This window comes from Leucoraja erinacea, chromosome 13 (genome assembly GCF_028641065.1).
Source record: "Leucoraja erinacea ecotype New England chromosome 13, Leri_hhj_1, whole genome shotgun sequence".
NCBI classification, from domain to species: domain Eukaryota; kingdom Metazoa; phylum Chordata; class Chondrichthyes; order Rajiformes; family Rajidae; genus Leucoraja; species Leucoraja erinaceus.
The window spans coordinates 36,402,052-36,429,418 of record NC_073389.1 but is presented as its reverse complement, the minus strand read 5'-3'; the positions used below and the strand labels follow the sequence as shown (position 1 = coordinate 36,429,418).

General features: G+C 43.7%; 1 protein-coding gene across 6 annotated transcripts in view; it reads left to right on the top strand.

Annotated features, from left to right (window-relative positions):
• The first annotated feature begins 1,493 nt into the window (after positions 1-1,493).
• cdkl5 (cyclin-dependent kinase-like 5) overlaps positions 1,494-27,367 on the top strand; it is a 118,523-nt gene continuing 92,649 nt past the window's right edge. For 4 of the 6 annotated variants that reach the window (XM_055644919.1, XM_055644918.1, XM_055644915.1 and 1 more), the window contains exon 1: positions 1,494-1,674. The gene's annotated coding sequence lies outside the window, so the exon portion shown is untranslated. Of the gene's footprint in view, positions 1,675-17,724; positions 17,842-27,205; positions 27,264-27,367 lie in introns of all 6 variants that reach the window. The other 2 variants (XM_055644916.1, XM_055644917.1) reach the window with 2 other exon arrangements.

The following is a 27,367-nucleotide window of genomic DNA, read 5'->3' as shown; positions in this document are numbered from 1 at the left end:
GGGAGATTTTGGATAGCAAATAGGCAAATCATTAAAAGCCAAGTCAATTTCAAAATATTAATCAAAACATAAAACCTTAAGCACTACATTGCTCATTAAGGAAATAGGAGAGGCTGAGAAGATGGCATAGTAAATGCCTTGGCAAAAGATGAGAAAGGCCAATGCCTTTGTTTTCGTACGAGCACTGGATCGCTGTCCTGTTTTGAGGCCACCAGTGGATCAGTATTCAATCTCGGCACCAATGGTAGATTGCTGACCCCACACTCGGAGCTGACAGAGTTCGCATTCTTGTCATCAACAGTGATCGCCATATGAATGTTGGCACCGCCGGTGAATCATTGCCTCTCTCTAGCTGCTGTGAAATATCACCCCGTACTTGATGCCAATAGTGAATCGCCGCCGCCACTCCCAGCACCAATAGTGGATCAGCATCCTAACCTCGGTGCTGGCAGTAGATTACCATCTTACTCTTGGTGCCAGTGGTGGATCACTGCCTAAAGCTGTTGATGCCGATGACAAATCAGCACCTTTGCTGACAGTGGATCATTACTCAATCGAATTCCAACAGTGGAACACCACCCACTCTTGGTGACAATGGTAGTCACCACCTCGGTGTTGGTGCCAATAGTGGATCACAACCCACTCTCAGTACCAAGGGCGGATCACAGTCCATGCTGACAGGCGAACAACACGGTCTCATTGCTGACAGTGGATCACCGCCCCACTCTGGATGCTGACACTAGATCGCCACCTCACTATTGGCACAAATAGTGAATCACCACTTCGCCCCAGCGCCGACAGCGGATTGCTATCCCAATGTTTGCACCACTGGAGGATCACTGTCAAGCTCTCGGTGCTTGTGATGGATCACCATCTCGCTCTTGGTGCCAATAGTGGGCGAACTGTACACTGCAAGGACCAGCAAGCGAGCGGGTAAGATCATCTCTGACCCCTCTCACCCTGGCCACAAACTCTTTGAAGCACTTCTCACTGGAAGGCGACTCCGGACTGTCAAAGCCGCCACAGCCAGACGTAAAAACAGCTTTTATCCACGAGCAGTAGCTCTACTCAATAAACCAAAAGTCTGTAGCCTCCTTTTGCTCTGGTATTTTATTTCATTCACATGTTTAAACTATAATGTTTTATTCTTAATTGTTTACTATATGTTGTGTTACTTGCGAGCGGAGCACCAAGGCAAAATCCTTGTATGTGTACATACTTGGTCAATAAACTTGTTCATTCATTCATTCTCCGTTTTCAGTGCCAATAGTAGATCACTGCCCTGGTCGTGGACAGTGTATCGTTCGTTACCCAGTCTCAGCGCAAACGATGGATGACCACCAGCATTGATGATGGATCACACACCTACTCTCAGTGTCGACAGTGGGTCACCGCCCCGCTCTCGATGGATCGCTACCTCCAATGGTGGATGACCACCCGGTCTCCGTATGAACGGTGAATTTCCATCCCGCTCTCTCTCGCTCTTTCTCTCGAGGGTGGATCACCGTCCTGTTTCAGCGCCGTGCAACATGTGGGTATCTTCCGAGAGCCGCCCAGCGCTGTGAGTCATCCATGCACGCGATGGTCTTTGGTCCTGACGTTGCGGTTACGCATTGGAACATGGCGGTTTGGTAGAGAGGTGGCTGCTGCGGAGCTGAGCGCCTCACATTGCGGGTAAGAAGGAGAGGGAGAAGGGGCGAGGGCGTGAGCTGGGAGCCAAGTTGGGAGCGAGTTGGTCGCTCGCTCTCTCGCTCGATGCGCGAGTGTTGCCAGGTCCCGCGCCGTCACTCGGGCTCTGCGCGCGAGCAGATTCATGCCCTGACTTCGCATCGCGAGGTCCAACCGCCGCGGCGACGTCTCGCGCTTTCCCCGGAGCGAAGGGAAGGGAACCGGCGCAGCCACCAGTCCGAACCTCAGACTCGCGCCCCCTTCTTGCGGGGGCAACGTGCAACCTCGCGCCCTCGGCTCACCTGTTGACTTCGGTGGCTGCAGATCGCGCAAGAGTCCGGGATTGATTTTCGCTCAGCACAACGGCTGCAGTTGCAAGATGCGAACTGAGGTGCTGCCCTGGCTGCGGCCGGGTAATCGCAGTGAATTGTATTTTCCCCCACTCGCAGATTTGTAATGATATCTCTCGATTCATTTACAATAGCAATATGCCATAGGCAATCGTATTGTGACTTTTAACCTTTCACCTGTTGACGCGTGTTTGAAAAATGCATCTATTTTTTAAATTATTCTGCATTTAAGCATTTGGGAATTTGCCCTTTAAATATTTCCAATTTTGGTTTATTAAGAATCTTATATTTGTATAAATTGTTTTAGTGGTAATTTGGTAATTTGGCCTAGTTTCCAAAACTACCCTGAAATCACACATCTTAATCCATTAAATTGTGCATTTAATTTGTGTTAGTTGAAAAGCTGTTTACCTTTTTTCTAGTTAGGGACCCCATTGATTTGTCATGAAGGCATTAACTCATTGATGTATATTTTGATAATTTTAGTTTGGATGTTAATTGTTACTTGAATATGTGACTAAATATAGCAAATGATCCCTGCCAATTTTAAGTGAAAATTAGTAATAAAATGGGAATGCAAAATTGTTGTAACCTGCAAAAATAACGTGTTTGAAGCATATGTCGTTTTTATCCCTTCTTTGGGTCTTATTTTGTATTCGGATGAACTGAAATTTCATATTTAGTGATCCACTGCGGTGTCCTATTTTATATGATGCTGTTAAACTAGTCAGTGCGCCATCCCAGTCACACAAGTGTCCTACTTCTGTTTCTATATTTTTTCTGCTATTAGCGTGGCCTGCAGAGTCTTTGACCTACAAACCAGGCACGTGCCGTGAGTAATTACTCAGGGTAGGCAGTCAGTCGGCTTAAAAAAAATTAAACTGCACATGCGCAGATTGTTCTTTCCGTAAAAATAAAAAATAAAAATAAAAACAGTAACAATTCAATTTTCCCGAAGCTTCCTAGTCTCTATTATTCTGAATTACTGAATGGGAGGTGGGTGGGTGAAGGGTGATGGCAGGTGGAGAGATGGTGGGAAAAACGGGAGCACAGGGACAAGTTGAATCAGTTGTCATCTAATTGAATGACAACACTTGTTCAAGGGACCAATTGGGGGAACAGTTCCTTTCACAGCGTGTGGAGAGTCTGTGCCAGGGGTAAAGTGGGGAGGGCAGGAGTGTTGAGAAGGAGGGGGTCGGAGATAAGCCAGTAACTTACTTACTCACGGCTGCCGCAGCTCTCCGGCCGGGGATAGAAGCTGCTCGGGTGGCTGCGAGCGGCCACTGGGACCCGACAGCAGAACTGGCCGCCACTTCAACGTCTTCTGCCAGCCTGCTCACCTCTGGCAGTGCTCTCCGTCTGAACACCTCTCACCTGCCGCTCGCTCGTGTCTGCCGCTTCCTGCAAATCCTTAAATTCCCACAGCGGCAGGAGAGAGGTTTTTAGACGGAGAGCTGCCAGAGGTGAGCGGGGACCGGCAGAAGGCGCTGAGGTGGCGGCCGTTTCCGCTTCCCGGCTCGGCAGCCGCTCGCAGCCACCTGAGCTACTTCTCCCCCCCCGGGCCACAATGCGGTGGCTCCGTGCAAGGAGCGTCGCAAGTGGGTTATTGGTATGATCCAGATCCCTTCCTTCACAACGCTCCTACCCTCCCCGCAACTTTACCCAGGGCCAGACTCCCCAAACGCTGTGAAAGGAGCTCCCCCCATCCCCACACCCCGGGAAATACGGTATTTAAAAACATCACCAAGAAATGTGCTTACCACATCATTGGTATACAAGCTCCATTCTTCTCTTTCTGTTTCCTAAGATACACTTAAAATAATGCCAATCTATATTTGAAATCCAGGCCAAGAAACTAGTACTGCGCCTGCGCAGTGCTGTAAAGGCAGAATTTCAGCTGCCTTCAGCCTGCTTGAAATTGACGGCTTCCAGCAGCGCTGACGGCACGTGGGCTGCACAGACCGTCAAGGGTTACAAGCGCCGTGGATGAGAGGCACGGAGAATTATGCCTACCTTAGAGCTCGATCTCTTAGATAGGCATAATTCTCCCATGCCTTGACTATTTATATTTAGTAATTACCATGTTATAATTTTAGTCGGGGTAGGCAGTGCCTACCTTGCCAATCCTGACGGCGTGTGCCTGCTATAAACAGAACACCTGGATTTAGACAGCAGGTTAGAGTGCATTTCTGCAGAGAAGAACAAAAATTCACATTTGATTGATGACCATTGAAAGTGATTTTTGACAGAGGCATAGAAGATTCAGTTCTCTTTGTTTGGAATAAAACTTTATATTTATTTGGAGAGACTGACTTGGGAACCTGTGTGATTTTAAGGTATTCAAGGTATTCAAAGTATTCAAAGGTATTTATTAGTCACATTCACATACACCGAGGTGTAATGAAGTGAAATGCTTTTTGCCATTTTGCAGTACACAAAAGAATACAGACATAACACCAATGAGAGTCTTAAACACAAAGAACATCCCCCCACAATGGCTCCCACCATGAGGGAAGGCACAAAGTCCAGGCCCCAACCCCAGTTCACCCATATTCGGGCCTATTGAGGCCTCCACAGTTGCCTCTACGGAAGCCCGATGTTCCTGGCCGTTCTCGCCGGGTGGTGGTGCTCCGGCGTCGGGAGAGTCCTCACAGCGGCATGGGAACCCTGGAACGGCCGCCTCCGTACTGGAGGCCGCGGCTTCCGAAGCCGACAAGGCCGTCGCGAGATCCCAGGCTCCCGGTGTAAAGTTCGGCGCCGCCGCCCGCAGCTGGCCGCTCCACAGACCCGCAGCTCTGCGATGTTGTTCCCGGCAGTCTCAGCTCACTGGAGCTCCAGCGCGGCGACCCAGGCAAGGCATCGCCCGCTCCACGATAGCGCTCCAGCGCAATGCCACTGCCGAAGCCGAGGTTCTGGCGGTCCGCGACAGGAAACGCCGCTCCAGGCCCGCTGGTAGGCCGCGAGGACGGGTCGAAGCTGCAGCCCGGAGAAAAGCTGCCTCTCCGACCAGGTAGGGACCCTGAAAGGCAGTTTCCCCCTCCTTCCCACCCCCCACACAAAAAAGTCTAGACCTCCAAATAAAACACTTTAACGAACTAAAAATAAAACGGTGAAAAGACAGACAACTGCTGGCAGGGCAGCTGCGCACAGGACAGCGCCCCCTCGGGTTTCTTGATTTGGTAGGGTACTTGATTTGGGGAAGTAGGGAACAGTTAACATGCATTTTTTTCTGAATATGTTATGTTAATTTAAATTGAATTAAGTAGCTGCATAAACCCACTCATTGAAACAGAAGCTGGAGAGGTGGATGGGTAGTAGACGTCTCAAGAGATAATTAACATGTAGAATGTTGAATTTGCACAGTTGTTTGAAACAAAATAGCTAACCTATCCAGTGATTCTTACAGCTGCACAATTATGACTTCATGTGGTGGTAAGTTTTGACAAATGAGAACAGTTGAACATGATATTGGAGGTGGTGACTAGTGAAGCCATGCTTATGATTAATATGATAGAAATATGTACAACCAGGTTCAGTTCTTTTGTTTCAAAATAAAATTGAATATTTTTCAAAATGTTAAAAGGTTGAAATTAATAGTTTTCATCATGTTTTGTAATATTTCTACCCTCCACCAAATGATACAATTTGTAACTCAGAATATATGATGCTCCTTAAGAAAATTGCTGAAATATCTGCAAGCATTTCACATACAGTTGTGTATGTATTTGTTTTATATTGATAACTTCCAGTGTACTTTTGAATTGAAAATATTACAGATGTGTATATTTTAATTGAAGGTGGTTGTAAAATACTGAGGTTATGATGAAATGATCTAATTTTGGCTGGCAAGGGACACAGTAATTCAAATATGTTGTCACACCTAATCATGACTAATATGTTTTGAACCCAATATCTAAATCAACCAAATTGATGGTTGTAGATTGGGTTCGGGCCAGGGATAGACAATAGGTGCAGGAGTAGGCCATTCGGCCCTTCGAGCCAGCACCGCCATTCAATGTGATCATTGCTGATTATCCACAATCAGTACCCCGTTCCTGCCTTCTTCCCATATCTCCTGAGTCCGCTATCCTTAAGAGCTCCATCTAACTCTCTCTTGAAAGCATCCAGAAAACCAGCCTCCACCGCCTTCTGAAGTAGAGAATTCCACAGACTCGCAACTCTCTGTGTGAAAAAGTGTTTCCTCATCTTCGTTCTAAATGGCTTACCCCTTATTCTTAAACTGGCCCCTGATACTGGACTCCCCCAACACCGGGAACATGTTTCCTGCCTCCAGTGTGTCCAAACCCTTAATAATCTTATATGTTTCAATAAGATCCCCTCTCATTTTTCTAAATTCCAGAGTATACAAGCCCAGCTGCTCCATTCGATTAACATATGACAGTCCCGCCATCCCGGGAATTTACCTGGTGAACCTACTCTGCACTCCCTCAATAGCAAGGGAGAAGGTGCAGAGCATGGTACTGTAGTTGCCTAGAAACAGTTGCATTTGACTTGTGAAACTTTGTCAAAATATGTGCTGCATTTTTGATACCAGTGCTTTCATTTATTGTTCAAATCTTTGGAACAAAAATTGTCAGATTTTTTTAATTTATATTCATTTTTTGTCTTCATTGGGATTCCTTAAAATATCCTGTGCAGCTTGATTGTTCTGTGCGATTTGTAAAATTTGAAATGAGGCACAGTTGTCAATGTATAGTGGATCCCAACATTGTCGTTGGATGTTGTGCAGGCAGAAACGATTAAGAAATTCGAGTGATCAAACATTTATTTCTTGGTTGTGGGGCAATGCTTAAATTATGATATTCCCAAGAAGGGGTTGAAAGGAGGAGAAACCATTGCAGGCATTCTCTGACAAAGGCTGATATGTTATAAGTGATAGAACAGAATTAGGCCATTCAACCCATCAAATGTACGCCGCCATTCAATCATGGCTGATGTATCTCTCTCCCTCCTGCCTTCTCCTCATAACCCCTGACACCCATACTAATCAAGAATCTATCATTGATTTAAAAATATCCATTGACTTGACCTCCACAGCCTTCCGTGGCAAATTCCACAGATTCCATCTGACTAAAGAAATTCCTCCTCATTTCCTTCCTAAAGGAATGTCCTTTAATTCTGAGACTGTGACCTCTAGTCCTAGACTTTCCCACTAGTGGAAACATCATCACAACATTAACTATCCAAGCCTTTCACTATTCTGTACATTTCAATGAGGTCCCCCCTGATTCTTCTAAACTCCAGCAAGTGCAGGCCCAGTGCTGTCAAACGTTCATCTTGCTTGTGACTGGACAATAAGATAACAACAAAGAGGATTGGAGAGTGATGGTAAGGTGAACTAACTCAAAATGTACAGAGAAGAGCGAATGTGTCCTTCAATCACAGTCATGTAAGATTGACCCCCCTCCAATAACATTTTTATAAGAAAAAAATGCATCTAAACAATATCCGGTAGATTGATATAATATTGGATTTACAGTTTTTGAGCTTGGTGACTGCATTTAATTATATTTTAGAGTCACAAGGAATTGTAGATGCTGGATTCTTGAGTAAAACTAAGTGCTGGAGGAATTCAGCAGATCTGGCAGCAACTGTGGAGGCAATGGATAGGTAACTTTTCGGGGTGGGATTCATTTTCAGATTGATTGTAATGGGGGGAGAAAGCTGCCTCTTTTCCACCTTTCCCCACTCATAATCTACAATCAATCTGAAGAAGGATTGGACATGAAAAATGTCCAGGGTCTATCCATTTGCTCCACAGATGCTGCCTGGCCACTGAGTTACTCCAACACTTTGCCACATGGTTTAATTGTAGATTATGCTGGTTCTGTTTATTAGAACATTAAATTATTACATATTAAGAATCTGCCAATATATCCAGTTAATCCCATTTACCTGCTCTATTCCAGTCGACCTGTAAGTATATTTTCAAAAACTGTCTAACTAATGTTCTTTTGTAACTCTTGATCTCCTGTGCTTGATCCCTGATCATCCTCTGCATAAAAACATGTTCTTCCCAATAGAAACATAGAAAATAGGTGCAGGAGGAGGCCATTCGACCCTTCGAGCCAGCACCACCATTCATTGTGATCATGGCTGATCGTCCCCAATCAATAACCCGTGCCTGCCTTCTCCCCATATCCCTTGATTCCACTAGCCCCTAGAGCTCTATCTAACTCAGTCTTAAATTCATCCAGTGATTTGGCCTCCACTGCCCTTTGTGGCAGGGAATTCCACAAATTCACAACTCTCTGGGTGAAAAAGTTTTTTCTCACCCAGTCTTAAATGGCATCCCCTTTATTCTAAGTCTGTGGGCCCTGGTTCTGGACTCGCCCAACATTGGGAACATTTTTCCTGCATCTAGCTTGTTCGGTCCTTTTATAATTTTATATGTTTCTATAAGACTTCCCTTCATCCTTCTAAACTCAAGTGAATACAAGCCTAGTCTTTTCAATCTGTCCTCATATGACAGTCCCGCCACCCCATTGATCAATCTCGCAAACCTACGCTGCACTGCCTCAATCACAAGGATGTCCTTCCTCAAATTAGGAGACCAAAACTGTACACAATACTCCAGATGTGGTCTTACTAGAGCCCTATACAACTGCAGAAGAACCTCTCTTCTCCTATACTGAAATCCTCTTGTTATGAAGGCCAACATTCCATTAGCTTTCTTCGCCTGCTGTACCTGCACGCCAACATTTCAGTGACCAGTGCACAAGGACACCCAGGTCTCGCTGTACCTCCCCCTTACCTAACCTAACCCCATTGAGATAATAATCTGCCCCCTTGCTTTTGCCACCAAAGTGGATAACTTCACGTATCTATATTATACTGCATCTACTATGCATCTGCCCACTCACTCAACCTGTCCAGGTCACCCTGCAACCTCCTAGCATCCTCTTCACAGTTCACACTGCCACCCAGCTTTGTGTCATCCGCAAACTTGCTAGTGTTGCTCCTAATTCCCTCTTCCGAATCATTAATATATATGGTAAACAGTTGATGCCCCAACACCGAGCTTTGCGGCACTCCACTCGCCACTGTCTGCCATTCTGAAAAGGACACGTTCGCTCCTACTCTTTGCTTCCTGTCTGCCAACCAATTTTCTAAACGTCAACACCCTACCCCCAATATCATGTGCTCTAATTTTAGTCACCAGTCTCTCGTGCGGGACCTTATCAAAGGCTTTCTGAAAGTCTATACTACATCCATTGGCTCCTCTTCATCCATTTTACTTGTCACATCCTCAGAAAATTCCAGAAGATTAGTCAAGCATGATTTTCCTTTCATAAATCCATGCTGACTTGGCTTATCCTTTTACTGCTATCCAAATGCCCCATTATTACCTCTTTAATAATTGACTCCAGCATCTTTCCCATCACCAAAGTCAGGCTAACTGTTCTGTAATTCCCCGTTTTCGCTCTCGCGCCTTTCTTGAAAAGTGGGATAACATTAGCTATCTTCCAATCCACAGGAACTGATTCTGAATCTATTGAACATTGTAAAATGATCACCAATGTGTCCACTATTTCTAGAGCCACCTCCCTGAGGACCCTGAGATGCAGTCCATCATGCCCCGGGGATTTATCATCCTTCAGTTCCAGTAGCCTACCCAATACTATTTCTCGCCTAATGGAAATTTCTTTCAGTTCCTCGACCCCCTTAGATCCTCTGTCCTCCAGTACTTCTGGGAGATTGTTTGTGTCTTCCTTAGTGAAGACAGATCCGAAGTACCTGTTCAACTCTTCTGCCATTTCCTTGTTGCCCATAATAATTTCACCCGTGTCTGCCTTCAAGGGACCCACATTTGACTTTGCTAATCTTTTTCCCTTAACATATCTAAAAAAGCTTTTACTGTTCTTCTTTATATTCCTGGTCAGCTTCCCTTTGTACTTCATCTTTTCTGCCTGTATTGCCCGTTTTATTTCCTTCTGGTGTCCTATGAAAGTTTCCCAATCCTCTGGCTTCCGGCTACTCTTGGCTGTGTTTTACATCTTTTCTTTTCGTTTTATTCTATCCCTAACTTCTCTTCTCAGCCACGGTTGCCTCCTACTCCCCTTAGAATCTTTCTTCCATTTTGGAATGAAATTATCCTGTGTCTTCCGGATTATGCCCAGAAATTCCTGCCATTGCTGTTCCACTGTCATTCGTGCTAATATCCCTTTCCAGTCTACCTTGGCCAGCTCCTCTCTCATGCCTTCATAATACCCTTTGTTCAACTGCATCACTGCCACTTCCGATTTAACTTTCTCCTTCTCAAATTGCAGAATAAAACTAATCATATTATGATCAGTACCTCCAAGCGGTTCCTTTACCTCGAGTTCTCTTATCAAATTTGGTTCATTGGACAACACTAAATCCAGAATTGCCTTTTCTCTGGTCGGCTCCATTACAAGCTGCTTTTAGAATCCATCTCGGAGGCACTCTACAAACTCTCTTTCTTGAGGTCCTGAACCAACCTGATTTTCCCAGTCTACCTGCATATTGAAAACCCCATCACCACAGTGGCATTACTTTTGTTCCATGCCAGTTTTAACTCCTGCTGCAACTTACACCTTACATCCGGGCCACTATTTGGGGGTCTGTAGATAACACCAATCAGTGTCTTCTTGCCTTTGCAATTCCTCAACTCAATCCACAGTGACTCTACCTCATCAGTGCCTATGTCTTCCCTTGCAAGGGACTGAATTCCATTCCTCACCAACAGAGCTACCCCCCCTCCCCCCTCCTCTGCCCACCAGTCTGTCTTTTCTATAGGATGTATATCCCTGAATATTAAATTCCCAGATCCGATCCTCCTGCAGCCACGTCTCGGTAATCCCCACAATTTCGTATCTACCAACCTCGATCTGAGCCTCAAGCTCATCTACTTTACTTCTTATACTATGCGCATTCAAATATAGTACTTTTAATTCCTTACGCATCTCACCATTCACATCAATCCCTACTACACTTGGCCAAACTCTCCTATCCCTATGTGAGCTTTCTTTTCCGTTAATTCTGGGGTCATTAACTATCCCTTTACTCCCTTTCTCTTTAACTCTGTCCTTGACTATCCCATTTGACCCACCCCCCCCCCCCCCCCCCCCCCCTGCTATTTATTTTTAAAACCATCTGTGTTGCAGTGGCAAACCTGCCTGCCAGAATGCTGGTCCCCCACCTGTTAAGGTGCAATCCATCCCTTTTGTACAGTTTCCCCCTTACTCCAAAACAGATCCCAGTGGTTTAAGAATCTAAATCGCTGCCCCCTGCACCAGTTCCCCAGCCGCACATTCAGGTCCTGTATCTCCCTGTTCCTGCTCTTGCCAGCACGAGGAACTGGAAGCAAACCGGAGATAACCACCCCAGAGGTCCTGCTTTTCAGCACTTTTCCGAGCTCTCTAAAGTCACGCTTCAGAATATTCATCCCCTTCTTTCCGACATCGTTGTGCCAACATGCACTACAACTTCCGGCTGTTCACCTTCGCCCTTGAGGATTTTCCGCACTCTGTCCGTGACATCCTGGATCCTGGAACCCGGGAGGTAGTACACCATCCTCGAATCTCGTCTGTTGCCGCAGAAACCCCTGTCCGTACCTCTCACAATGGAGTCTCCAACCACCACTGCGTTGCCTGACGTCGGCCTCCTTGGTTTTGGCTCAACAGCACTTTTTGCATCGCAAGCCAGTGCGCCGCTCAGTGCATTAACGTCTTCTGTCCCAACAGCTTTTAAGCGGGTGAACCTGTTTACAAGAAGTACACCACCCGGTCACCTGTGCATTCCATGTTTACTTCCGTTTCTCACTGTCACCCACCTTCCCTCTTCCAGTACCTTCGGTGTAACAATCTTGCTGTAGTACCCGTCGAGGAACGACTCAGCCTCTCGGACGAACCTGAGGTCATCCACTTGCTTCTCCAGTTCCCCAACATGGTCCTTCAGGAGCTGTACCTGGATGCATTTCTCACACTTGTAGCAGCCAGAGGCACCAGCGGTGTCCTTGACCTCCCACATACTGCAAGCATCGCACTGAATCAGCTTGCCTGTCACCTCTGTGTCCCTTGCTGCCGCATCTCTCCAAGGAGAACAACCCCAGTTTCTCCGCAGTACCATTGTAGCTAAAATCTCTCACCCCTGCAACCATTCTGGTAAGTTTCTGCATCATTTCTTTCAGACCGTTGCACCCTTTCTGGCGATGTGACTAGAATGGAAATATGTATCCATTTCCTTATAGATATTAGTAATCAGACCCATCATAGATGAAGAAGGAAGTTCATTGTCAAATATTTTGTTAACTAAGGTCACCAGCTGCATATAAAAATAAACTAGGCCATTGTTGCCTGTTCATTCATTTGGCTCAAAGATCCTCTCTGATATGTTGCCTGCATTTGCTCAGCATTGTTCCATTTCCCTTGCTGTGTCGGCTCCGAGATTGTGGAATGAATTGCCTCTGCACGTTAAACAGGCCCCTTCTCTAGCTGTTTTTAAATCACTCCTGAAGACATATCTATTCTCCATGGCCTTTGTAGACCAGTGAGGTGTCGAATTGTTTATTAACTTTATTTGCTTGGTTTTGCTGCGTTGTTTGTACTTGTGTTTTATGTTTTTTAATTTATTGTTTGGATTTTTGTATGTAATTTATGCGCCTCGTGTTAGTTGTATGTTCTGTTGTTCTGCCTGTTTTATGATGTCTTGCTTGTTTTCTTTTTTCTGTACAGCACTTTGGTCAGCTTTGGTTGTTTTTTAAGGTGCTTAACAAATAAAGTTATTATTATTATTATTATTGCTGTCCTTGCACAACAACAAAATCTGTTCATCTGAGAGAAAAACTTTAGACAATTTGCGGATTGTTTATTTCAGAATATCTTAAGATTTAAAGTGTTTTTAAAAAGAAGTATTTCTTGAGGAAAATATAAAATTGTCATGTGATTGAAATGTAATGCTACCACTAACATCCTCCAGAGAACATTACAACCCACTATACCTAAATCAGAGAACTGATGTTAATTTTCCCAATTCATATTTTTTGTGCACCAGCCTTTAAAAACAATATCTTATTAAGACAATACTTAAATTTCATGTTTTGAAAGAAACAATGTAGAGGAAACTATAAAGTTTGTCTGTTACAATATGTGTCTAAGTGACTTGAGGGCCTGTCCCACTTGGGCGTCATTTGCGCGTCATGCAACATCATTTACGCGTCACGACACGTAACATTATATAATGTTAAAAAAGAATAAGGAGTCTATTGACATAAATGATATTTTGAGTTATTGCAATTTAAAAATAGAATCGGGTACCAAAGGTTATTTCTCTCAGTTAGGTGAGCCTAAATACATTCCCTTGTAAAAGTATTTTGATTTATTTACTTAAGCTGCTTTATAAGGAGATTGACCTAGTTACTATATGTAGCAATGTTACAAAATTTTGAGATTTAAAAAATCAAGTCGGTAATTTATCCCATCAGATAAAGCATAAAAAGAAGTTAAATTTGACACCTAATTCACTTTCATATCTCAAATATTAAAAAAGTTAGGCCATTTTCATACTCGGAAATTAGCATCTTGTTCCCTATTGATTTTCTATGGACATAACAAAAAAGCTGTGATCGTGTGCAGTCAAAAGCCCATAACCTTCTTAAAAATTAAGAGAACTGAATGAAATTTTCAGTTATCGTAGATTGAACCATTCTGAAACAAATATAAAACAATCTTACTTGGATGACCTGAAATTAAAGCATATAATTAGTTAGTTACCCAAGTGTAGCTAATTTCAAACTTCAATTACTAGATCTAAACATCTATCCATTTCTTAATAAATGATTAACATTTTTAAATAGCCCAAGTGTCCAAATAATATTCATAAATAATTCACAATAAAACATGATTTTTAAATCTCATTTGCATTAATTTATAGACCAAATGGAAGGAATTTAGTGTTCAATTGCTGTAAATCAGCTTTCTAGTGGGATCCTGTGAACGTGCTGGTTTAGAACGTTCACATTGAGCTAGATTTGTGCCCTCAAATGCCCAGAAAAATACTGCGGGATATAATGGGGCCAAAATGAGCTACTCGCAATGTTAAACTTTGTATAAAGGGATCTTAAGAAGCCCTTTTTAATGTAAAAATAAGCAGCCTACCTTCTGTTATTTGCTCTATGCGACCCTGATAGCTGCCGGTGGTCGCGGGTTTAGAGATTGATTTTTAAACTACTATAACTATTATACGAGGCCTTTAAAACTAATAATAGCTTTTGCGACGGGGTCTTCCAGCGATTTCTCGTTAATAATTAACTAGGCTGAACATCTTCGATTTGAACAGCCTAGAGAAAATCGCGTTTTAAACCCGCCCCCCTCTAAACGGTGCCAAAATCGCGCACACCCGCAGCGACAGATTTTCAGCGTCGCTTCAGGTAGGCTTTGCAACATACCTACTATATGAAGTGTATTCTTTCACCAAAATGAATGTAATTCTTCATTGGGAGCAAGGACATTACTGACTACGAATGCTTTTCAGACTGCAATGAGCAGGGAGATAGAGGGAGAGGAGAAGGGTACGGAGGGGAGAGGGATTATGGAGGGAGGGAAGGGGTGATTGAGGGTAGGGGAGAGGGAGGGAGAGTTGAGGGAGTGGAGGGGAAAGAAGAGGGAGGGTGAAGAGGAGGAAGGAATGCTGGGGATGAGGGGGAATGGAGGAGGATAGGGGTAGGAAGAGGGATGGCAAGGCACAGTTGGGGGAGGGTTGCCGTGACTCGCGTCACAACGGACATCTCTGGCGTCACAACGGGAACCCCTCAGCCGCGCCTGCGCAGTTGGGGGCTATGGGTCAGTGGTGGAATATTGCCTTGGGAGACGGGACCAACGGGTCCACACCTGGTCTAGTAAATAATAAAAATGGTGAAATGTTGATGTTGTATTTTCAATGACTAAAAAAATGTATTGGTTAGTGTGAGTTTGTTTAAGCCCTGTTGGGACCCCAAACTTAATCATGCTAAATAGCATTTTTAAATTAATAGTTTCAATTAAATATTTTTTAAATGCTCTAATTTTTAATCATAAAATGGGAAAAAAGCTGAAATGCACTTTAAGTATGAGGCGGACGAGTTTAAATTAGCTAGAGTAAATTTATATTGGAGATTTGGACATGCAAGGTAAGAAATGTTAGTTTTTTTTACAGGTTTGTGTTGTTATTTTAATAGTGAAAGATATTCCTGATTTTTGACAACAAACAAGTTATCTCTAACATTGAATTAGTATGTTTCATTCGTCTGGATGGGTGCAAATGTGAATTGCCCTACACCTGACAATGGCCCACAAGTTACTTTATTGTACAGCTGAAGTTGATTTTATACTGATAAACTAGAAATAAAGTTAAAATGCAGAAACCATAGTTAATGTTCTGATGTGTATTAGAAAGATTTCTCTTAAGCAGTCAGTCAGGCTTGATGCCAACTTGTTTTCACGAGCGCTCTGTCAGTTCTGAGATCACTGACAAATCTGTTGAAGAATAAACAGCCCTTGACTCAGGATGGGTGAGGTCATTTGATGAGGAGTATGGATGGGTCAATTGGGTTCTTGCATGCCCCTTCTGCTCGTGCTTGACCACTTAATATTTCTTTGGAGGGACTTGAATTGCTCCATGTTTCTAACTAGATTGACCTACATACCATATGAAGTGTTTATTCTTTCAGCCAAATCAGTGCAGCTCTTCATTAGAATCAAGAAAAATGCCAAATTGCTGATTCTAATGGCTTCTAGGCATGCCATTGTTGTTTATCATTTTTGCAATTATTGATCCATGAAAGCTTTTTATTTTCAGTTCCATAATATTTACTTAAAAATTGTACTTTTAGTAAATGAAACCAGGAACAAATGGTGAACTGCGAAGTGCAGTAGATTTTGTATTTTTTTGCCAATTTGAGAGGTCCTGGGTTAGGGATCACTTTGGACAGATAGATAGAACAGCACAGCACAGCACAGAAAAAGGCCTTTCAGCCCACAATGTACGTGCCGAACATGATGCTAGTTAACATAATCACCTCTGCCTGCACGTGATCCATATCCCTCCATTACCTGCATATCCATATGCCTATATAAAAACCTTTTAAATAACGCTATCATATCTGCCTCCACCACTGGTCCTGGCAGCAAATTCCAGGTACCCAAAACTGTGTGAAAAATAAACCACAGACACACACTTCCTTTAAATTTTGCTTTTCTCAGCTTAACCTATGCCATAGGTACTTATTCCCTGGAAAAATGGTTCTGACTCTATATCTAGATATGTTACAAAACCTACCTGAATCGCCATTGGGAATCTGCCCTCAGCCAGGCCCGCGATTTTGGCGCTGTTTGGAGGGGGCGGGTTTAAAACGCGATTTTTACTAGGCTGTACTAATCGCACATGTTCAGCCTAGTAAATCATTAACGAAAAATCGCTGCAAGACCCGGTCGCAAAAGGTATTATTAGTTTTATAGGCCTCGATAATATAGTTCTAATAGATTTAAAATTACTGTTTCATCTCGCAACCTCTCGCAGCCCCAGGGTTTTATAGAGCAAACAATTAAAGGTATGTACCTTATTTTTACATTAAATGGGGCATATATATAACCCTATATATCAAATTATCTATAACGAATAGCTCATTTTGGGCTTTTTATATCCCGCAGTATTTTTCTCGGCACTTGAGGGCACTAATCCAGCGCTATGTCAACGTTCTAAACTGGCGCGTTCCACATGAACCCACTAGAAAGCCGATTTAAATGGGCATTTATTTACAGCAATTGAACACTAAATTCCTTCCATTTGGCCTATAAATTAATGTAAATTAGATATAAAAATCATGTTATATTGTGAATTATTTGTGAATAATCTTTGGACACTTAGGCTATTTAAAAATGTTAATCTTTCCTTAAGAAATGGCCTGTTTGACTATCCAAGATCACAGCTTTTTTGTAATGTCCATTGAAAATCAATAGGGAACAAGATGCTAATTTCCGAGTATGAAAATGGTCATAACTTTTTTAATACTTGAGATATGAAAGTGAATTTGGTGTCAAATTAAACTTATTGTTATGCTTTATCTGATGGGATAAATTGCAGACTTGATTTTTTAAATCTCAAAATTTTGTAACATTGCTACTATATCTTAACTATGCCACTCATCATTGTATACACTTCTATCAGGCCTCCCCTCTGCCTCTGACACTCCAGAGAAAACCGGCCAACTTTGTCCAACCTCTCCTTGTGGACAATGCCCTCTAATCTACTCAGCATTCCGGTAAACCTCTTTGCACCTGGTCCAAAGCTTCCACATCTTGTAATGAAACATCTAAAACTGCATAAAATATTCCAAATGCTGCCTCACACAATTCCTATAAATTTGCAACATCACTTCCTGATTCTTGCTCTCAACATCCTGACCAAAGAAGGCAAGCATGCCATATACCTTCTTTACCAGTCCATCTACTAGGGTTTGCCACTTTCAGAGAGCTATGGACTTAGACACCAAGATCCCTATATAAATAAATCATGCCATTAACTGTATACTTTCTCCTCGCATGCTCCCAAACTGAAAATTCTCGCACTTGCTCCAATTATAGCATTATAGAAAACATCTCTATTTTACAACTTTCCTCACTATCAGCAGCTCTTGTAACTTTTGGTGTCATCTCCGAGCTTACTAACATTTACAATTACATCCAAGGCAGGTAAATATCTCACAAACAACAGAGGTCCCAGCACAGATCACAATGGAACTCCGTTGGTCACAGACCTCTTGCCGGCATAACACCATTCCACCAGGACCCTCTGTCTTCTATGAGTAAGTCAGTTCTGAATCTAAATGACAAATTCACCATGGATCTCGTACATTTTAATCTTCCGGATTAGCTTACCATGAGGGATTTTAAAATGTTTAACTGAAATTCATGCCGACCACATACTCTGCCCAACCCTTATTAATCACCTCTGGCAGCTCCTCTAAAAAGCTTTAAATCAAATTTGTATGACTTGATCCATGATGATTTATACATCATTAACCCATTATTGTTCAAGTACAAGTAAGAATCATTTCCAAAAACTTCTCTTTTTTAATTTTTTTTTTTATTAGAAGCAATTGTACAAGAATAAAACAGTCAGCATATAAAATTATACAGTTAATGTACAACTTCAATTTTAACTTTTTAACTTGGAAATAAAGGAAAAGAAAAGAGAAAGAACAAGAGAGACAAAAAGTGAGAGGTGCAAAGATAGGACCGCTAGACTACCAAAGTAGTAGCCAAAGAGTCGATAAAAGAAAGGGAGAAAAAAAAGAAGGAAAAAAAAAGAAAAAGAAAGAAAAAAGTGGTGATATACCTGCCTCTCGTCCGCCCCACCCACCTCACCCAACCCATAGTTGGATTTAAATCCAAAGTTGTGTTATGCCATACTATCCCTGTAAGAACTCGGTGAAGGGTGTCCATGTCTTGAAAAATTGATCTGTTTTTTCTGCCAAGACAAGTCCAGATGTAGTCCAGATTTTCCAGATGTAGTGTCTCGGACATGTTTGTAATCTACATCTTAACAGTAGGGACTGATGTGTGTTTCCAAAATTTAAGTATTCGTTTTTTTGCCGTTATCAGGCCATAATTAAGGAAAGGTCTTTGAAATAATGATAGCTCAGAACAGGCTTCTGACATACCTCAAGTGATCAGTTTAGTGTCGGGGTCCTATTCTATTATAAGTATTTTAGAAAAAAATTCAAAAATTCCTCTCCAGAAATCCCATCTCCCTGCTCGCTACTCCCGCTACATAAACTCCTCGACTGCCAGTAAGTTCTCTGAGGTTTTCCAATCAGGTTTCAGGGTCCCACCACAGCACAGAGTCTGCTTTGTTGAAGGTACATAATGACCTACCACAGAGTCTACCACCGTTGACACCGGCGACTGTGCAATCCTGCTCCTTCTCGGCTTCAGCGCAGCATTTGATACTGTCGACCACACCATCCTAATTGACCGTCTCCGGTACGGGGTTGGTATTGATGGCACTGCCCTGAGCTGGTTCATCTCCTGCCTCAAAGGTAGGAGTTTCTCTATTAACATATGAAACTCTTTCTCCTCCCCAGCTAGCCTCTGCTGCGTGGTTCCACAAGGTTCCATCCTTGGCACCATTCTCTTCTCCCTGTATATGCTCCCCTTAGGCCAAGTCATTCAAAGGCATGGCCTTTTCTTCCATTGCTATGCAGCCGATACACAACTTTATCTCCCCCTGAAGCCCAAAAACGATTAAATCTACTTAACCTTATGCACTGTCTCGAGGATATAAAGTGTTGGATGGCCCAGAACTTCCTCCAACTAAACGAGAGTAAGTCTGAGGTCATCCTTCTCGGCCCCTCGGACTCAATCAAAATGATAGCAGGCGGCCTTGGAAGCCTTACCCCATTACTCAAACTTCACATCAAAAACCTTGGCGTGATATTTGATTCAGCATTGAAATTTGACAAACAAGTCAATGCCGTGATAAAAGCTAGCTTCTTCCAGCTTCGGACAATAGCTAAAATAAAACAATTCCTCCAGTTTGATGACCTCGAAAAGATCATCCACACATTAATCTCCTCTCTGACCAGCAAAGTTACTCCACCTCCTTTTCCTTTCTGTCTATCCCTTCTGAATATTGAATATCCCTGGATGTTCAACTCCCAGCCTTGGTCACCCTGGAGCCACGTCTCCGTGATCCCAAATATATCGTATTCATTAATAACTATCTGCACGTTCAACTCATCCACCTTATTACGAATGCTCCTTGCATTGAGACACAAAGCCTTCAGGCTTGTTTTTACAACACTCTTACACCTTATACAATTATGTTGAAAAGTGGCCCTTTTTGATTTTCACCCTGGATTTGTCTGCCTGCCACTTTTACCTTTCACCTTTCTACCTATTGCTTCTATCCTCATTTCTACCCCTCTGTCTCTCTGCTCATGCTTCCATCCCCCTGCCACATTAGTTTAAATCCTCCCCAACAGCACTAGCAAACACTCCCCCAAGGACATTGGTTCCATTCCAGCCCAGGTGCAGACCGTCCTGTTTGTACTGGTCCCACCTCCCCCAGAACTGGTTCCAATGCCCTAGAAATTTGAATCCCTCCCCCTTGCACCACTTTTCAAGCCACGTATTCATCTGAAATATCTTCCTATTTCTACTCTGACTAGCACGTGGCACTGGTAGTAATTCAAGGATTATTACCTTTGAGGTCCTACTTTTAAGTTTATCTCCTAGCTCCCTAAATTCACCCTGTAGGACCTCATCCCGTTTTTACCTATAGCGTTGATGCCAATGTGCACCACGCCATCTGTCTGTTCACCCTCCCCCTCCAGAATGTTCTGCAGCCGCTCAGAGACATCCCTGACCCTTGCACCAGGGAGGCAACATACCATCCTGGCGTCTCGTTTGCGGCCGCAGAAACGACTATCTATTCCCCTTACAATTGAATCCCCTATTACTATAGCCCTTCCACTCTTTTTCCTCCTCTCCTGTGCCGCAGAGCCACCCACGGTGCTATGAACTTGGCTGCTGCTGCCTTCCCCTGATGAGCCATCTCCCCCAACAGTATCCAAAATGGTATATCTGTTTAGGAGGGAGATGACCGCAGGGGACTCCTGCACTACCTGCCTACTGCTACGCTGGCTAGTGGCCACCTGTTCCCTTTCTGTCCGCTTAACTTTTACCTGCGGTGTGGCCAACTCACTGTATGCGTTATTCACGACTTTCTCAGCATCGTGGATGCTCCAGTTTGAATCCAACCGCAGCTCCAACCGTTCAATGCGGCCTGCCAGGAGCTGCAGCTGGACACACTTCCTGCACACATAGTCACCAGGGACACCGACAATATCCCTGATCTCCCACGTGTTGCAGGATGAGCAATCCACGGGGCCGATCTCAACTGACATGGCTTACCCCCAAATTAAATCAATTCACTCCCACTATAAAAATCTTAATCTTTTAAACTATACCTTTACTAAAAAGCACTGTACCCTTAACTCACTGTACCCTTAACTCACTGTACCCTTAACTCACTGTACCCTTAAGTCACTCTACCCTTAAGTCACTGTACCCTTAACTCACTGTACCTTTAACTCACTGAACCCTTAACTAAAAAGTATGAACAGAAAGCAGAAATATAAACCTGGGGTTACTCCCAATCAGCTGCTTCCTCTAGTCCGCTTACACCAATCAGCAGCTTCCTCCAGACCACTTATTTTGAAGTGTGATGGAACGTTGCAGAGTGGGCAATGCTGCACCAGCCGCTCCAACCGCTCCTGGGCCTCAAGGAGCGGACTGTCCCAGGGAGTGACAGGGGAAGAGATTAATCCGATTCAACCGATCGGAACGAAACTGGGTGCAATCGCAGCATAGAACGGTGAGTGAACTGGCAAAAAATCGTAGCGCTATCGCAAACTGTTTTTGCGCAAATAGAATGACCGCCAAACCGGAAAATCTGAGTTTCAGTTATGTATAGATGGGGCCACCCAAACATTGTGTTTGAAATGTTCATCATCCTGCCTTAAAAATATATTGTCCTTTACTATTGTTGGATCCAATTCCAGGAACTTCCTATGCAACATTGCTGGAAGAGTGCCTTCACCCTAAGGGCTGCACCAGCACCTTCCCAAAGGCAGTTTGAGATGGAAAGTAAATGTCCCGGTTTGTGATGCTCCCATTTATAAATTATTTTAAATGATGTTGCTACAATCTGAAACAAAAGTCGAATGAAAATACTTTGGAATAGTACATTTTGAGTACAGTTAGGATGATTTTTTTTCTGTTCAGAATGTTGCTCAAAATATTTGCATTTAGATGTTAAAGATTTGATGATTGAGATCTTAATATAAATGCATGGCCATAAGTAATTCACTTAATTGCATCCAGGACATAAAGTCCGATGCTTCATTTTTGTTTTGTTGAATAATGTTGTCTTTCAGACCACTGTATGAGTCAGGGAAAATAAGTAGTTCCAAATTTGTCTTTTGGCCTAAATAAATTGATGTCTTCAGGTGGTGCCAAGCGATGGCTGCCTCGCCAACGGTCTGTCTCGTCTTTTTCCTTTGTTTTTAGTTGTTGTAAAATGTATGGTTTAGTGTACCTTTCGTTTTGTATTATGTGGGGGTAGGGGGGGGTGGGGGAAACTTTTTTATCTCTTTCCTTGACGGAGATGCAACTTTTTCCGAGTGGTATCTCTGTCTGCTCTGCGCCCTAATATCGAGGAGCTGGCGGCCTCTTGCTGGGGATCGATTTTGGGAGCTCCAACCGCGGGAGCCTGCGGACTTAACAGCGTGGAGCTGGCAGTCCGTCCCTTTATCAGGGATCGACCTCGGGAGCTCGAGCTGCAGGTGTTTCGACCACCCCGATCGCGGGACCTTCTATCGTCAGCTGCGGGAGCTTCGATCACTCCGATTGCGGATGGTTCGACTCCCCCGACTGCGGGGGAAAAGGAGGAAAGAAGATAGGACTTTATTGCCTTCCATCACAGTGGGGAAATGTGGAGGAGCTGCTGTGGTGGATGTTTATGTCAAATTATTATGTAGTTGTGTGTCTTGTTGCTTTTTTGGTACGACTATGGCAAATCAAATTCCTCGTATGTTGCAAAACATACTTGGCTAATAAATGATGATTATGATAAAAAGAAATGTATGTGTTTGCATACAACAAAAGTTTAATCATGACATGAAATTGCAAAGCTTGTATATAATACATGTTTTTAAATTTAAAAAAGAATACCGTATATCCCGGCAGTGAACATGCACTTGCGTCGAAGACAAACCCCCATTTTGAGTTGCTATATTTTCAAAAAATGCTGAATTTCACATTGAATTTCACATGCTCAAAAAAATAAGAAATAAAAATAAAAAATAAAAAATAAAAATAAAGAAAGTGACAATTCAATTTGCCCAAGGCTTCCAGATCTCCTCCATTCTGAATTACTGAATGGGTGGGGGGTGGAGGGTGATGGCAGGTGGAGAAATGGTTCCGCTGTCCGGTCCTGGCGGCCGCTCACAGCCACCTGAGCTACTTCCCTCCCCGGACACAATGCAGTGGCTCTGCGCCTGGAACGCTGCGACAGGGGTGAGTTAGTTGCTGGCATGATCCCCGACCCCCTCCTTCTCAATGCTCCTGCCCGTGCTGACCCGGGCCAGACTCCCCCCAAGGAACTCCCCTCCCCCCAGCGGCGCTGTAGTTTTATAGCTGCTTCCCACTTTACAGCCGCTTCCCATCAGCTGCCAGCAATGAGGGATAGACGTGGCTATCCCTCAGTACAGCAACATCGTTCTTGATGTTGCTGTACTCAGGGATAGCCAAGTCCATCTGTCTTGGCTAAGAACCTAACCTTCGGCCTCGAAGACGCAGGTAAATTTTTGTGCCTTATTTTTGGGTAAAAAATAATTGCCGGGAAATACGGTACTTAAATTTACCTTCAAATTACACAACATGTGCTGGTGTGAAGCACGTTGAACTTTTGCTCGCCAATTTTTAAAAGATTTTTAAGTAGCAATAGAAGCCAAACCTTTCAGCTATAATTTTGGATTTTCTATGAATTGTTTGTGGCAATATTATAATACATTGTTAAATGGGTTGGAATTGATGGGTCGTGCTGACTGCCGCCCTGCTCGAATAAAGGGGAGGCTGCAGAGAATTTGTCAACATAGATTGGGCCACTTTTGTGCAAGCAGCTGTAAAAATTGTGAGACTACTTATGTACTAACATTTCTTGGCTGAAAAACAGAATTATACCAGATGCACAAAATTTGATAAAATGCCAAGGTAACTAACACAATTCATAGGCTTTGGAAAGCAATCCCAAAGTTTAAAATCTATCTGTTCGTGTCCTACCGAACTTATTTCCACATACCTCGACTCCATCCTATCGTCCCTGGTTAAATCCCTCCCTAGCTATGTTCAAAACACCTCACATGCTTTTCGTCTACTCCAGGACTTCCGTTTTCCAGGCCCCCATTCCCTCATCTTCACCATGGATGTTCAGTCACTCTACACCTCCATCCCCCACCAGGAGGGTCTAAAAGCCCTCCGTTTCTTCCTCGACCACAGAACCAACCAATCCCCGTCTACTGATACTCTCCTCCTAGGTGGCTGGTCCTTACCCTTAATAACTATTCGTTTGACTCCTCCCATTTCCTCCAAATATAAGGCATAGCTATGGGCACGCGCATGGGCCCTAGCTATGCTTTCCTCTTTGTAGGGTGCGTCGAACAATCTTTGTTCGAGGCGTACCGGGGCCCTATCCCCGAACTCTACCTCCGCTACATCAACGACTGCATTGGTGCTACCTTCTGCACCCGCACACAACTGACTGACTTCATCCATTTCGCCATAACTTCCATCCAGCACTCAAATACACCTGGACCATTTCCGACATTTCCCTACCATTTTTAGACCTCACTATCTCCATCGCAGGTGATAGACTACTGACTGACATCCACTGACTCCCATGGCTATCTGGACTACATTTCTTCCCACCTTGCTTCCTGTAAGGACTCCATCCCCTACTCCTAATTCCTCCATCTACGTCGCATCTGCACCCAGGATGAGGTGTTCCACACCAGGGCATCGGAGATGTCCTCATACTTCAGGAAACAGGGCTATAGATGAGGCTCTCACCAGGGTCTCTTCTATACCCCGTAACATTGCTCTCACTCTCCCCCCCCCCCCCCCCCCCCCCCCCCCCCCCCCCCCCCACTCGTACAAGGTCAGAGTCCCCCTTGTCTTCACCTTCCACCCTATCAGCCGTCACATACAACAAATAATCCTCCGTCATTTTTGCCACCTCCAAAGGGATCCCACCACTGGCCACATTTTCCCATCTCCTTCCCTGTCTGCTTTCCGCAGAGACCGCTCCCTCTGTAACTCCGTGCAATTCGTCCCTTCCCACCCAAACCACCCCCTCTCCTGGCACTTTCCCTTGCAACCGCAGGAAATGCTACACTTATCACTTTACCTTCCCCCTTGACTCCATTCAAGGACCCAAGTAGTCTTTCCAGGTGTGGCAGAGGTTCACCTGCACCTCCTCCACCCTCATATATTGCATCCGCTGCTCTAGATGTCAGCTGCTCTGCATCGGTGAGACCAAGCGTAGGCTTGCCGATCGCTTCGCCCAACACCTCCACTCGGTTCGCATTAACCTACCTGATCTCCCGGTGGCTCAGCACTTCAACTCCCCCTCCCATTCCGAATCCGACCTTTCTGTCCTGGGCCTCCTCCATGGTCAGAGTGAGGACCACCGTAAATTGGAGGAGCAGCACCTCATATTTCGCTTGGGCAGTTTGCATCCCAGCGGTATGAACATTGACTTCTCTAATTTCATGCCGTCCCTGCTTTCTCCTCCTCTTCTCAGCTCTCCCTCAGCCCACTGTCTCTGCCTCTTCCTTCCTTCTTCCCGCCTCCCCACTCTCACATCAGTCTGAAGAAGGGTCTCGACCCGAAACGTTGCCTATTTCCTTCGCTCCGTAGATGCGGCCTCACTCGCTGAGTTTCTCCAGCATTTTTGTCTACCTTCCAAAGTTTAAAAATGTCTTCCGTATCCAAAATCTTGTAGTAAATTTCCATGCTCTGTGTTCAGAGAGAGTTTTAATGTATTTAGAAATGTTGTTTCATGAATATTTCCTTGTAACATAAATTGATTGTTGGTTGTGCCATAGATGATGTGTATTAAGAATATTTTATTTGCAAAAAGGAGCTGTAGAAATGGAGGCCATGTTGTTCCGTAATATGCCTCCAGTTAATTTCCATCAGTCTTTTGAGAATATTACTTGCAGGTACCCAAACTGTGCATGCAAAACCACGAAACAATAACAGCCGTGGTATCACAAGCATCTATTTAGAAATGTTCTACAGCATAATTATAAAGGACAGTAGATGGATATAATAGCAGTGAAAAAAAGCAAACTATTAATATTCTTCACAGATTGCCGCAATATTTTATGTAAGCCAGGCTGACCGGATGTTACGCTGCAGGCAGGCATGAACTATTTAATGAGGCTTTTTACAATAGCTGTGGTGCACCCAATATAATATTTTGGGAAACATAAATGTGGAACACATATAATCTAGATGACACAGAAAAATTGAACAGCCAAACTTCCAAGCTCAAAGAACATGTTAGAGAAAACCTAACTAATGCTTGTTTTTTCTTTCTATCCTGGGGAGTGATATAATTGTAATGAATATATCCTATGAAATGGAAAAATCTACACTCATTTCTAAAATAGTGGTTCTTGATTGGCACTGTCGTTTCCCCATTTTTGATTTCTGTTAGAATTCCTGTGCTGGATATTACTGACAGTTTCCCAAACTTTATCAAGAAAAGATCTGTAGTAAAAGGGCAAGTAAAAGCATTGGGTTATCATCAGCTATATGTTAAATATTTTTATGGCTTACCAAATGGATTACATTTTGTTGCTTTTGTCATTGGAGATTTTGTAAGATGTCATGCTATCTGCAGAATTTTTTTTGGTCCATAATATCACTTGAAATCCATAAATCGGCAGATCCCAATGGGAAGACATTATATTGTTTGGCAGTAATTCAGATTTAAATGACATTATAAATTTAAGGTAAAACTGTTGGGGGTTTCCCTCCATTGCACTCAAAACCTGGTGAATCATGCTTTAATACTGTACTTAAACAATTGGAAATTGGTGTACTTTGGAGGTTATTTTGTGTGATGGATATTGGAAATACTCTTCCCCGGCGGTCGCGGTCAGGCCAGTCGAAGTCGAGTGAGGGATGGCGAGGATGGCACCGGCTGTCGAGGATGACGTCAAGGGCGGGCAAAGGTGGTCGAGAATGGGTTGTCGGTGGGTGCCGGAGGTCAGACGGGCCACGTGGGTGCCGGTGGTCGAGAATAAAGGGGGACTCAGCGAGGGGGGGACTGCCGAGAGGCAGAACAAACGACCTGGCGTGGGGGATCCGCCGAGTAGGAGAACAAAGGAGACCTGGCATGTGGAACAGCCAAGAACTAAGGGGGACCACAAATTGAATACTTTGTGTTAAAATTGAATACCTTGTAACTTTGCGGCACCCTTTGGCAACTTTTTGCATACCTTGGGTATGCAAAACAAGGAATCTCTCTGTGACTTGTCACATGTGACAAAGTATCATTTATTCATTTTCACTCTTCTCCATTCCGTACAATAGAATAACAGTTAATTACGCATCGGGAACACATCTTCAGTCAAAAATGTAAGAATTTCAGGTAATCTCAGCACTTTGATGTAGATGTCAAATGAAATGATATTATTTTCCATTTTGTTGGCAGCTCACAATGTTTCAATATGATTTGAAATATTATCTTGCCTT